Source organism: Canis lupus, chromosome 26, assembly GCF_048164855.1.
Source record: "Canis lupus baileyi chromosome 26, mCanLup2.hap1, whole genome shotgun sequence".
Lineage (NCBI taxonomy): Eukaryota > Metazoa > Chordata > Mammalia > Carnivora > Canidae > Canis > Canis lupus.
In genome coordinates, this window is record NC_132863.1 from 41935573 (window position 1) to 41948740 (window position 13168).

Below are 13168 nucleotides of genomic sequence, written 5' to 3' on the forward strand. Positions count from 1 at the left end.
GGGTGCCTGGGTGGCTCAGTTGGTAAAGTGTCTGTCTTTGGCTCAGGTCATGATCTCGGGTTGGATGGAGCCCGCATGTGGTTCCCTGCTCAGCAGGGAGTCTGCTTCTTCCTCTCCCTCTGCTGCTCCCTCTGCTTGTGCTGTCTCACTCTTTCTGTCAAATAAATAAATAAAATCTTTAAAAAAATAAAAATAAAGCATGACCTTGAACAAGCGACATTCTCTAGTTCCCAAACTGACTCAATTTCTGCTTCTGTAAACTTACTTCAACTTATTTCAAGGATTAAAGAAGACAACGCGTATGAGGCATGTAACAAGTAGTTGATAAATATTGGCAAATAAATACCAGATAAATTATTATTAACCGAGTCCAAAGACAGGGGATTGTCTTGATTTCATAAGGAGTGCTTTTGGTTGATGTTTTGGGTGGGTATAGCTGAGGTGGCATTTTCGGGCCCAGTGGCATTTTTTATGTCTATAATCCTATCTTCAGAAGCCTCTGTCACATGAGAACAAAGAGAAGATTCCTAAAGCGAAACTTTTACAAGACATCTTGAAAAGTGCCCATCTAGAAGGAACATCCCATGATCATGGCCATCCGGTTAGTTGTAGGGGAAAAAAATACCTAAGGGATTACATTCTCAAGGGTGTTGGAAGAAGATGTGAATGGACTTTTCTATACATGTTAACAGGGGAGGTGATTTTTCAGGTTTTCTCCAGAATTCAACCCTGCATCTCTCATGGCGCCCCCTAACTTAAAGTCCCTTTCCTACAGGACTCTCTTCCTGCTAATTTTGCCTCTAGTGGAAGTAGAGAATCAATATACACTAGTATGTAAAGTGTTCCGGTTTGCAAATGCTGTGAATTTCCCTGCTCTCACCGTCTCTGGGAATCACCGCAAATCCAGAAGGTAAATTCCATGTTGACTATCATTTTACAAACAAGGAAATTCAGGCTCAGAAACTCTGAGTGACCTTCCCACAGTCACATAGTAAGTTTGTGGGAGAGCTGAGACTCAGAGCATGTCTTCATCCAGCTTTATTCATACTCTCCCATGTCCCATCTTGAATATCTCTTTCCATACTTTTGGTAATTATTGCATTTTCCTTGGGATGCCTGGGTGTCTCAATGGTTGAGCGTCTGCCTTTGGCTCAGGGCGTGATCCCGGAATTCTGGGATCAAATCCCACATTGGGCTCCCCCCCACTAGAGAGCCTGTTTCTCCCTCTGCCTATGTCTCTGCTTCCTCTCTGTGTCTCTCATAGATAAATAAATAAAATCTTTTAAAAAAAGTATTGCATTTTCCTTAAATCTAGATGGCAAGTACACCATTCTGCTCAGCATTCGAACATAGAATATTTTAAGGAACCCTAGAATAGGGATATTTGCACCACTATAGAAGCCAAAGGGGCTCAGAAAAGTCCCCCTTGAAAGCAAACTGGTGGAGCCACTGTGAAAAACAGTATGGAGGTTCCTCAAAAAATTAAAAAATAGGAATATGACCCAATAATTCCACTACTATTTACCTAAAGAAAATGCAAACACTATTTTAAAAAGATACATGCATCCCTATATTTATTATAGCATTATTTATAGTAGCCAAGACATGAAAGCAACCCAAGTGTCCACTGCCAGATAAAGAAGAGGTGGTATATATATTCAGTGGAATATTATTCAGCCATAAAACGAATGGAATCTTGCCATTTGCAACAACAAGGATGGATCTAGAGGGCATTAGTTTAAGTGAAATAAGTCAGCCAGAGAAAGACAAATACCATATGATTTCACTCACATGCAGAATTTAAGAAACAAAACAAAGGAACAAAGAAAAAGAGAAACAAACAAAAAACCCGACTCTTAACCATAGGGAACAAACTTATGGTTCCAAGAGGGGAAGTGGGTGGAGGCAGGGGTGAACTAGGGCACACTTATCATGATGAGCACTGAGTAATAGATAGAAGTGTTGAATCACCATATTGTACACCTGAAACTCATATAACACAGTACATGAATTATACTGGAATTAAAAAGAAAGCCCCTCTCTCAGCTGTGGGACAATGAGAGAGCATGTGACTGACCTCAGTCTATCAGATGCTCTGGCTGGGGGTTCAATGAGAAGCCTGTAGACTTGAGATTTCCTTGGGTTGTGGCAGCTGGGGAATTCAATGTGCTATGCCAGCAGGGCTTGTGGCGGTCTCAGGGACTGTGAACCTAACCAGACTTTCCTTTTGGTATAATTCTGGCAACAGTTTGGGTGCTTAATCTCCCTTGAGGCTTGCCTACTTTTTCAGGTCTGGTTCTCCAGTTTTGCTATCAATTCTGTGGACTCCACGGTAGCCATCAACAAATTCCTTTTTCTGCTCAGGTTAACCACGTTGGGCATTTGTTATTGTAAAACAAGAAATCTGACCAACTGTGACCACAGGATAGAGCAAAAAGGCCATATTGTCTTCAAATGTTTCAAGGCGTCTTCCACAACCTTGCAAGGATCCTGAGCAGCAGCCCGTTCCTGGGACTTGCCAAGCCAGGATGGTAAACAGACTTTTCAAAAAGACTCTTTGAATGTTTGCATTTTTCGTTTTGAATCAATAAGAGAATTGTCTATTTTCTTTTCAAATCTTAATAAATATTAACAGAGCAAGGTGTCCTCAGTAGGGTTGGAAGTCTGGAGTCCTTTCTGGGAACCAGCACTCTCTCCGTGGTACCACCACCCGGCCGCTCCCCACCCCTTCTCAACGGCCTAGTTAGGGTAGTGGTTAAAAGGAACTAATTTAAATCAGACCAACGGAGTTTAAATCCAGCTCTCATACTTCCTAGCTATGCAACTTTGGGCAAATCACTCAGCATCTCTGTGTTTGTTTCTTAATCTATAAAATATGGATTATGATGGTACCTATCTCCTAATGCTATGAACATGATCAAATGAGTTAATTCATGTCAAGCACTTAGAATAACATCTGACCCGCAGTAAACGCCAGGGTAGCTCTTTATATATTTTCATCACATCTAATGCACACTTACTCTGCTACTCTGTCTTTAATCAAAACCGGCTTTCAGAAAAGAATCTGCTATGGTGTATGGATCTCAGTCTGACTTTGTTTCTTTCACTGAGATAGCCTCAAATGAAGCCTTTTCTCTAACTGAAAATCCTGGTAAAGGAATTGGAGATATTTATAGGAGGTCAGGGGATAGTTTCAGGGACAGAAGAGTCTGTTCTCCTAGAACTCAATGGCAATTCCACCAACATAATAAGGTCAGGGCTGCAAGTGAATGTACAGGAATTAAATTCAGATGTTGAAATGTATCCAAAGACATAGGGATGAAGGGAAGTTATTTTTTATCCTTGAGATAAATAACCATTTGATAGAATGCAACAAAAAGTCTCCCTTGCCCTGTTCTGAAGACATGTGATCAATGAGTCCATAGAGTTTCACCATTGACATGTCTCAGAGGTGCCAACCTGTTCACTTTTCCTTACATAACACTTACAATCAGGACATCTCACCAACATAAATATGTTATCCTCATGCCTGAGCTTGTGACCTGATTTCAAAACCATTCAATCACAAATAAAGCTCCTTATGTGTGTGTGTGTGTGTGTGTGTGTGTGTGTTTTCCTACATGAAGTCTAAGTGACTCAGATATTTTGTTATTCAACAAGATGACCACCATGACTCAGGCAAGAGAGCTATTAACATTTTTCTGAAGTCTCAAGTCTGAATCCAAAATAAAATGAGTTGTTTCATGAATAGCTCTTCTCTAAAATGAGAATGTGTGTGTCCTGGTTGTCAAAATCTTCATTTGAATCTTCAAGGAGAAAAGTCACGATCTGAAAAGTGGACTTGCGTGGCAGATGCAGTTGGGTTCAAATCCCAGCTCCAGAACTGATCAGCCTATGTGCCTGTGGGCAAGTGGTATTATCTCTCCCAGCCTCTGCTTCTTCATCAGTGAAAAGGTATAGGTAAAGGTGTTGTATGGATACCACTTATCAGGGGGCCTGACACATGGCAAGTGGGTAATATAAGGCTCTGTTTTGCTTCCAGCTAGAAGTTCATGTCACAGGACACCACACTCAGATGGGAGACCACACCCTCACTTCTGTTGAAAACCTTGGCTGTAGGAGGAAATAGTTCTAATGGAAGTGGTATTGTCTTTGGTCCCATTTTAAACTTTACTCTCTGGTAAGGTAGATTGTGTTGTGGAGTGGATTCCAAATGCAAGTTCACTGGAAAGGGTTTCTGGGTGGTCTACTGCTTCAGTGGCTAGGGATTTTTATAAAGTTGGAACAAGTTTAGAAGAGCAAATTTATATGGGGAAAGGTGGTTTTTATTCTGTTCCAGCCTTTTTTTTTAATGGTAAAATCTTTGTTTATATGTTGTTGGTTTTAGATGCAAGCTTCCTTTGTTTAATGTCCTTCCTTAGCAAAAGAAAAAGTTGGCACCTCTCTGGTGATACTTCTCCCCAGTCCATATTTTTAAAAAAATGTATGGGGATGTGAAATTCAAATGATTGAGAACTATTCCTATCATAATCAAGCAATTCTCCCTGTTATCCCCAAGAGTAGTGTTCTTCTATGTCCCTCTGCTGCCTTAATGCCTATGACCAAGAAGATGTAAATAGACCATTTTTTTTTGTCTTATAAAATCAACTGGGATATTTTAATTAGGACAGTGAATGAAGGCACAAAAGATCAAACTCTGTTTCTAAAGTGACTATCCCCTACTATTTTATTACTAATAAACTTTCAAGGAACTACCTTCCACAACCCTTATAAAATCATGGCCTCTGCTGATGACCAGTCTCATGAAACACACGGAGAGGTTCATGCTAGATACCAGACAACGATCACAGATTCCAGTGCAGAGCTTCCCAGAATCATGATTCAAGGGAGCCCATGTGAAAGACAAAAAAGTGAGTTAGTGAGAAGTGGCTTCTCTCCCTACTCCACTGGCCTGGGCTCTTGACAGCCATGATGGCACATGACCATGGATTCTGGCCATACATTAACCAAGACAGGTGGACAACTGATTCAAACGGGCCACCTGGCTCTTACATCCAAGCATTGATTTGGGATTTGGGAAATAACCCACTCATTAGTGTGAACTGGTCTCTTGATCAGGAATTACGGGGAGATCATCTTTTCCTGTACCCCTATAACTGAAGCAGTACAGGAAGAAAGTTCTCAGATATAAAGAAGGTTGGAACAGCTGATCTGAAAGAAGTGCAGAGAGGGTCCTGATGGTTTAACAGCTCCTATTTTCAGGCCTTTCTTGAGGCCTGGTGGAGATGGAAATTTTGGATTTGGTAGCAATTTAGATTCTTTTCATTGTAAGCAACAGAAACTGGTGCTGGCTACACTAATCAATGAGGGAATTTATCTGGCATAGGACAGAGGCTTGCAAAAGTGTGGCTGGACGATCAGGGTTAGGATGTGGAAGGATTCCAAAATAGAAACCCACCACTAAAGAATTATCAGTACCAGGGCTATAGGACACCGAGACCCGGAGTGACATGCAGCAGGTGTCATTTGAATACCAGCGGAATATTTGATTAGTATTCTTGCTTTCAAATTATTATTTTTAAGATTTATTTACTTACCTTGGGGGAGGGGAACAGAAGGAGGAGGAGAGAGAGAGTCCGTGCTAAGCATGGAGCCTGATCTCATAATCTGAGTTGTAACCAAGAATTGGATGCTTAACCGACTGTGCCCCCCCAGGTACCCCTGCTTTCAAAATCTTGAGACTCAAAGTGCTTAGACATTTTTATTTCTCAAACAACTGGGTGTTCCCACATTTTGGTGTCCCTCTCAGGCATCTGAATTTGATACCCAAGATAGTTGATGAAATCACCCTGGTTCTCATTCCGAATAAATGGCTTTCTGCAGTTGGATCCCCATGATGCCACGGACTTCACCTCCTCTGAATATACACCAAACTTCTTAGGGAGCCAAGACAAAGGAAATAATTAAGTGGAGGTGGGTTTATAAGGAGTAAGCATTTTTCTTTAAAATGATCTCAGCTAAACTTCCTTGTTTTGTTCTAGGTAACTTGGAAACTTCTGAAACTGATTTGTTTGGCTCAGAAGAACAATGTTATCTCAGTGTGTGGGGCTAGGTATGCATCTCCTTTCTGGTCTGGAAAGTAGTTGGCCTAGAGTATCAGGTGGATGACATTTGTATTACCAAATGCTCATTAGGTAATCATCGATTTTGGACAAAAGTGGGATTGAGAGAAAGATTTAAGGCTTGAGCAGCTCATCCCTGGAGTTTAGGAAATGCAACAAAAATTTTTAAAATAAGCCAACAAGAATCACCTACAATCATACAACCCAGGAAAAAAAAAAAACAATAGAATTGTTTTAGGGGCCACCTGGGTGGCTCAGTGGTTGAGCATCTGCCTTCAGCTCAGGGCGCGATCCCAGGGTCAAGTGTCGGGCTCCCCGCATGTCTCTTCCTCTCTCTGTGTCTCTCATGAATAAATAAATAAATTTTTTTTAAAGAATTGTTTTAAAAAGAAAACTTTTATTGCAGTTTAATATACATATAAAAAAGGGATCATTTTTGGAATTTAAAAATATCTACTACTTAATCAGGGACTGTCTTTACTATGGTAAACTTGAACATAAAGCATCACACTTTCATGTGAATTAGAGATTTTTTTTTAATGAAAGGTACCTTAGGATTCAATTTTTTTTCTTTTCTTTGAAATAAAACCATGCCGTGGCATTTTCAGCAGACAGGGATGCCTCTTTCAGAATTATGATCTTCACAGGATTCCTACGACTTTAGTCATTAATTTACTGAACCCATCACAGCATAAGCTAAAGTGAAAGCGTAAGACTATGATAAGAGTAATTCATATAACCCAGCGATAAGAAATATAAATTCCTGTAATGTAAACAGTTTTATCCATGGCAAGGTAAGTACAGAAAATCCCCTACTAAGAACACCTGAGTGTGTCCTGATTGCACCTGAGCCCCCTTCACACTTCTCATGGTGGCACCTGCTCTCATTCCCCAACTTAGGAGAACTAGTTGGTTGGTTCTGGGTCTGGCAGCTTTCTTCCCCCTTGCAGATGTTGGTGTTTGGCAAGCTTTAGAGGCTGCAGAGATGTTCTCTGAAAGTAGATGTGAGGGATACTGTAAATTTTAGCTAGTGAGTACCATGGATTTCAGCAGTCCTGGACTCAAAGATCTTCAGAGATTGTGCAGACAGGGTAGCTATGTTAAGCAGTCAGATATAAGAGGATAGGGAGAGTGGGAACTTCCTGTGGGGTAAAGTGGGAACTCCAGGGCATGGGAGGCCATAGATTATTTAGCAGTTAGGGTCTAAATCAGAGTATACATCAACTGTGGCTAATAATTAAAATTATATTTGACAGTACCTTAGGAAGCTGCCCCCTTGGGACAAATGTGCTTCCTGGAGACACACCTGATGTCCCTCAACATAGCCAGACCACCTCACTCTTCACTGGAATATATCACTGATTCTTCAGTTAAGTTCCAGAGGCTTAGGGAGGAGGTGGCATGGAAAATTATTTAATATAGAATCAAACTCACTCGAGCAAGTCCTCATGCTGTGCAAGACACCTGGAAAGGGAGACTGCGAGAGGGGATGGCATGAATCCCAGCCTAGACTCCTTATGAGGACAGATGCCAGAGGTGTCTTTTTCACTGGTGTGTGCCCGAAACCTAGTCCAGTGACTGACACACAGATGACATTTCAGGCTCCTTATTCTGAAGATCCCCAGACTTGGTTTAGTGGTCTGTTGTTGCCATACTGAAATTGTTAATAATGTTTGAACAATTCCTCCCCCACCACCACCATTTTCATTTTGCACTCGGCCCTGCAGATTATGTGGCTGGTTCTGGTAACATTCAATAAATAAGATGCTGCATGAATGCCTGAGTGAACAAGGCAGGTCCCTCTCCCCTGACCTCCTTAAATTCTGGATCAGGGTGAAAAAAATAAGTTTTTTCTTTACTTGATCTAAAGTTCACCTCCCTCACTTGTCAGATCCAGACTGATCTCTTCCAGTGATGAATGACAGTGGGGCCATTCATTCATTTCAGGGGAAAGCCCTTCCCTACCTATGCACAACTGGTCTGACCCTGTTCTGCATCTGAAGGATTTCCTTAGACTTTGATTCAGCAAATTCCGAAAGGGGATTACTTAGTCTTAAGCAAGAACAATGGGAGATGTCAGTATTTGAGTCCTGGTTGGGCTCCACAGGAGTCAGCCTGTGAGTTTTTTTCCAAGTACGTAAAAATAAATAAATATATGTTCTCATTCATTTGGGGAATATAAATAATAGTGAAAGGGAAAATAAGGGAAGGTAGAAGAAATGTGTGGGAAATATCAGAAAGGGAGACAGAACGTAAAGACTGCTAACTCTGGGAAACGAACTAGGGGTGGTAGAAGGGGAGGAGGGCGGGGGGTGGGAGTGAATGGGTGACGGGCACTGGGTGTTATTCTGTATGTTAGTAAATTGAACACCAATAAAAATAAATAAATAAATAAATAAATAAATAAATAAATAAATAAATAAATAAAAAATGGTGAAGTTCAATCCTAGAGAACAGATCTGTTCTGCTGGTAGCTGATACTTAATGGTGTTGGTATCTTTAGTGCCTGGTCTGATACCCTCCCTAGACTCATCTTTCCAACCTGCCCTTTGGCCTGATGAACAGCTGTGCAAAGGTACACGTCACTTAGCTATGCCTCACCTCTCGGGGATTTGCTGTTGGCCTCAGGTAGCTCCAGCAGCCATTCGGGTACAAGAACAAATGTGGAAGTGCAAAGAGGTTAACACCCGAGGGCAACCCTTGACCGAACTCGGATGAGTGAACAGGTGCTGTCTTTGCGGTGAGAACAATTCTGTGATACGTAGTCGACAGTGCCCCAAAGAGTTCCCAGGAAGGATAAGTCCAGTTTCCCTGTGTGCAACTGGCTCAGTAAACAGCCCTCGGAACAGCTTCCTGTCCTCCCCCTTTTGCACTTTTCCTAGCATCCTCCACCCCCTGCTCAGGTTCCCAGAGTCATTTCCCAATATTGACTCCCTTTGGCAAGCCTTTGCCTCAGACTCTGTCGAGACATTGTCGTGGCTGGAACATATCTGTTAACACTCTTAATTGTAAGTCACAGGAAATTAAGCCAAAATCCCATAGGCAAATAAAGAATTGACTCCTGTCATTGAAAAGTTCAGGACGAGAGCTAGCTTAGCACAGTGGGACCAAGGCAACACTTTAAAATTCAGGCCGGGATCCCTGGGTGGCTCAGCGGTTTAGCACCTGCCTTTGGCCCAGGGCACAATCCTGGAGTCCCAGGATCGAGTGCCACATCAAGCTCCCAGCATGGAGCCTGCTTCTCCCTCCTCCTGTGTCTCTGCCCCTCTCTCTCTATGCCTATCATAAATAAATCTTAAAAAAATATAAAATAAAATAAAATAAAATAAAATAAAATAAAATAAAATAAAAAAAAATAAAATAAAATTCAGGCCCTACTTCGTCTCTCTCCACTCTTCAGCTTCACTTCTGTGCTGGATCCATCTTCAAATGAGCTCACTTTTTATATGGCAAGATGCTGGCTACTGTTCTAGAACTTGCTTTCCTACAGTTTCACAGCTAGCTGGAAGAGAGAGCTTCTGGAACTCATTCTAATCGGAAGCCCGGGCTCTGATTGGCCTAAGTTTGGCCATGTGCTGATTCCTGAACAATCCTGTGGCCACAGCTTACTGATTGGATGAAACTTGTTCTTATGCTTCACTTTGAGGACAGTGTTAGAGCCCAGCCAGACCACACAGACCAATTGGGAGTATTTTAGTCAGGGTTCTCCAGAGAAACTGAACCAATAGAACATGGATGAATAGCAACCTGGATGGATGGATAGATAGATAGATACCTACATAGACAGATATTATTTTTAAAAATGGCTTATATGATTACAGAGGTAAACCCCAAGACCCACAGTTGGCAAGCTGGAACGCAGAACTGATGTCAGCTCAAGCCTGAAAACTAGAAAGGACCCGTGTCTCAGCTCAGCAGCCAGGCAGGAGGAGTTCACTCTTACTCTACTTTTTTGTTCTATTCAGATCTTCAATTGATTGGATGAGGTCCATCCATGTTAAGAAGGACTTTACTCAGTCTACCATTCAAATATTAACGTCATCTAGAAACACTTTCACAGACACACACAAAACAATGTTTGGCCAAATGTCTCTGCAAGTTACGTGTAGTATTGACCATTAGAGGGAGTAAGAGGAAGATCTCTGAACTAAAATCAGGGTTGCTGCTAGGAGGGGTATTGGATACGGGGAAACAAATGCCAAATATTTAGGAAGAATAATTCTTCTTGGGCAGAAAATCAAATGTAATCTTCATATATATGTGCTTGCTTCAGCTGCACATATACTAAAATTGTAATCTTTATATATATTTGAGAGAGAGGGAAAGAGAGAGATCTCTATATATCTTTATACCTATTTAATATTGCATGAACTATAAAAAAGTATATTTAGGTAAGCTTAAGTTTGCAAAATAATTTCTTATAACAAACATATTTATAGATGCAATGAATGCTACTTCTTACAGCAACCGTGTTATATAAGATTTGTGCTCATTAAAGATTGAATTTCTAAAAAAATTTAAAACTGTTGTTAAATATTTAATATCTCAGGGAGCTTCCTGTTCCTTCTCAGAAACTTAGGACAGTAACGTGGAGGACTTAAATCCTTTGGATTTAAATCCTTTGCTTCTGATGATTGAGCTCCTGCGATTAGTGGGATGTCAGAATTATCTAGCCTTCTTTATTCAAAAGGGTAATAATATAGTCATATCTTGAAAAAAGAAGTTTCCCAGATATTATTAAAGCAATGTATAACCATTAAAAGAAATTTAAGAAAGTGCAAATCAGATAAAATATTTGGATTTCATGTTACCACCCAGTGACAACTGCTAAGAATAGTTCTGTATATTTCCTCCTATTTATTCTGTGGGTCGATTTTTAGATTCTAGCTAGAATCATGGTGTGTTCCCCTTATAGCTTGCATCAGGTTTCATTACATCTTGCATGATTACATATCAATTACCTTGGCATTAATTTCTTCCTGAATAAACATTAACCCATATTTGCTTTAAAATTTTTTTAAATATGGAAAATTATAAAGATGGAAGTAAAAAAAGTTATATTCAACTCTTGATATCTAGATACAAAATCATACAAATGTCAATTGTCAATTATATTGACATTTTTATATATGTCATTCCTATATGTTACTAAGTGTCTCTATCTATATTATATAGATATGATTTTTAGAAACAAAACTGGAATTGTAATTTTGCACCTGACCTGTTTTCCACGTTTCCCCCTGCCACTACTCTTTAGAATGAATATTGTGACAAGTGCTTATGAAGGGGAGCACCCTACAAGGCTTCTTAAGCTGGTCTCTTTTGCCAAACCCTTAAGAGATGCCTCATTTTTATAAATACCGCTTTCCTAAGCGCTCTTGTATAGATAGTCTGTTTATGGTTTTTAGACCTATTTTCTCAGAATAGGTGGTCAGTGGAATTATTCTTAAACGATAAAAATGTTTATTCATGTTATTTAATTGCTTTTTACACATTTCTTAGCACTGATTTCTCTTGTGGGGGCAGTGAATGGGTGTGGGGCAGGGGCTGCTGCTTATTCCCCTCTTCGGCCTCAATGTCTTTCAAATGTTTTGCTTGGAGACCACAGAAGCATTCATGATGGACAACACTGATTCCCATGACATCTTCAATCCGGTCCTTTGTTTGTTGTCAAAAATGAGCCAGGTTGGGTTTCTTGGCAGAGACTCATCCTGCCACCTTTCCAAGCACCAAGCAGCAACCACTTCTCATCAGCACCCCTTCTCTCCCCCTCAATGGCTTTCCCACTTACATGTGGGAGCCCTCCCAGCTTACTAGGATTCTGGGGCCATGGGTTGTGCTGGTTCGGGGAGGGGTTGTCTTCAGCTGATGCCTCTTCATGAAAGCCTGTGTCAATTTGACACAAATGCACTCTACGGGTTACCTGAGTATGTGATTTATAAAATAAAAAGCACTGAGAGTCAGCTCAGCATCCATAATTGGCATTGGCCTGTGCCCTGGCAATGTAGCAGGGAAGTTTTTCTTCAGACAGCTCCACCTCCACGGCAGCCTCAGGGATACTGAGGCATTTTTGCCTTTCTATCTCCTGATCATCAGGGCTGAATTTCCAATGACAAGGGAATAACTTTCCTTTAGAAGAAACATCTCTTTGAGGTTCTTGTTTCCGACAACATGACTCTGTAGCTAGATAGAGCAGAATTTGAAAAAGGAAGTTGAAATGTGCACAGACCCTCTGTTAGGTGACCAGGGATTCAGAGGAGAGGCAAACAGCTACGGATGACATTGAGTTGACCTTGCAGGATTGCTCGCTGCTACAATCTCACCACCCGTGGGTCTGAGTCACTGAGGCCAGGGCATCTCTTCCTGCTGCTTCAGGACACCCGAGCATCCTCTGCCAGGCTGGTCTCACCATCAGGAGTGGATTCTCCTGGGCCCCTGGCACCTCCCTCCACTGTTCTCTCCTCATTGGTCACCAGTCTGCCACTGGGGAATCTGACTGGCTGGACCCAGATCCATAGACCTGCTTCCAAGTTTCAAGGATGCTAGGAAATTGAGTTCTGACTTCCAGGACGGAAGGGTGACACTCAAGTCCTGGAAATGTCCTTAACTATGGAGAAAAGTATTCAAAAGAGAAGAGATGCCCATTTTACCATAAAACATCTTTTTTTATTATTTTTTATTTATGATAGTCACAGAGAGAGAGAGAGAGAGAGAGAGAGAGGCAGAGACACAGGCAGAGGGAGAAGCAGGCTCCATGCACCGGGAGCCCGACGTGGGACTCGATCCCGAGTCTCTAGGATCGCGCCCTGGGCCAAAGGCAGGCACTAAACTGCTGCGCCACCCAGGGATCCCAGCACCACCCAGGGATCCCAGCATAAAACATCTTTTTATGAGCAGCATCTATGGTGAAGAGTTTGCCTGGCTCCGTGCTAGTTATAAATGAGATTCTTATTAAATGAATCACACCGAGGATGCCTGGGTGGCTCAGTGGCTGAGCATCTGCCTTTAGCTCAGGGCATGATCCCAAGGTCCTGGGATCGAGTCCC

At 41.5% G+C, this 13168-nt stretch overlaps 1 long non-coding RNA gene across 1 annotated transcript in view; it reads right to left on the reverse strand.

Moving 5' to 3' along the window:
- Positions 1-13168, reverse strand: part of LOC140618656 (uncharacterized) — a 20229-nt gene continuing 7061 nt past the window's right edge. Inside the window, exon 3 of the long non-coding RNA XR_012018723.1 lies at positions 1-154. This is a non-coding gene — a long non-coding RNA (uncharacterized lncRNA). The remainder of the gene's footprint in view (positions 155-13168) is intronic.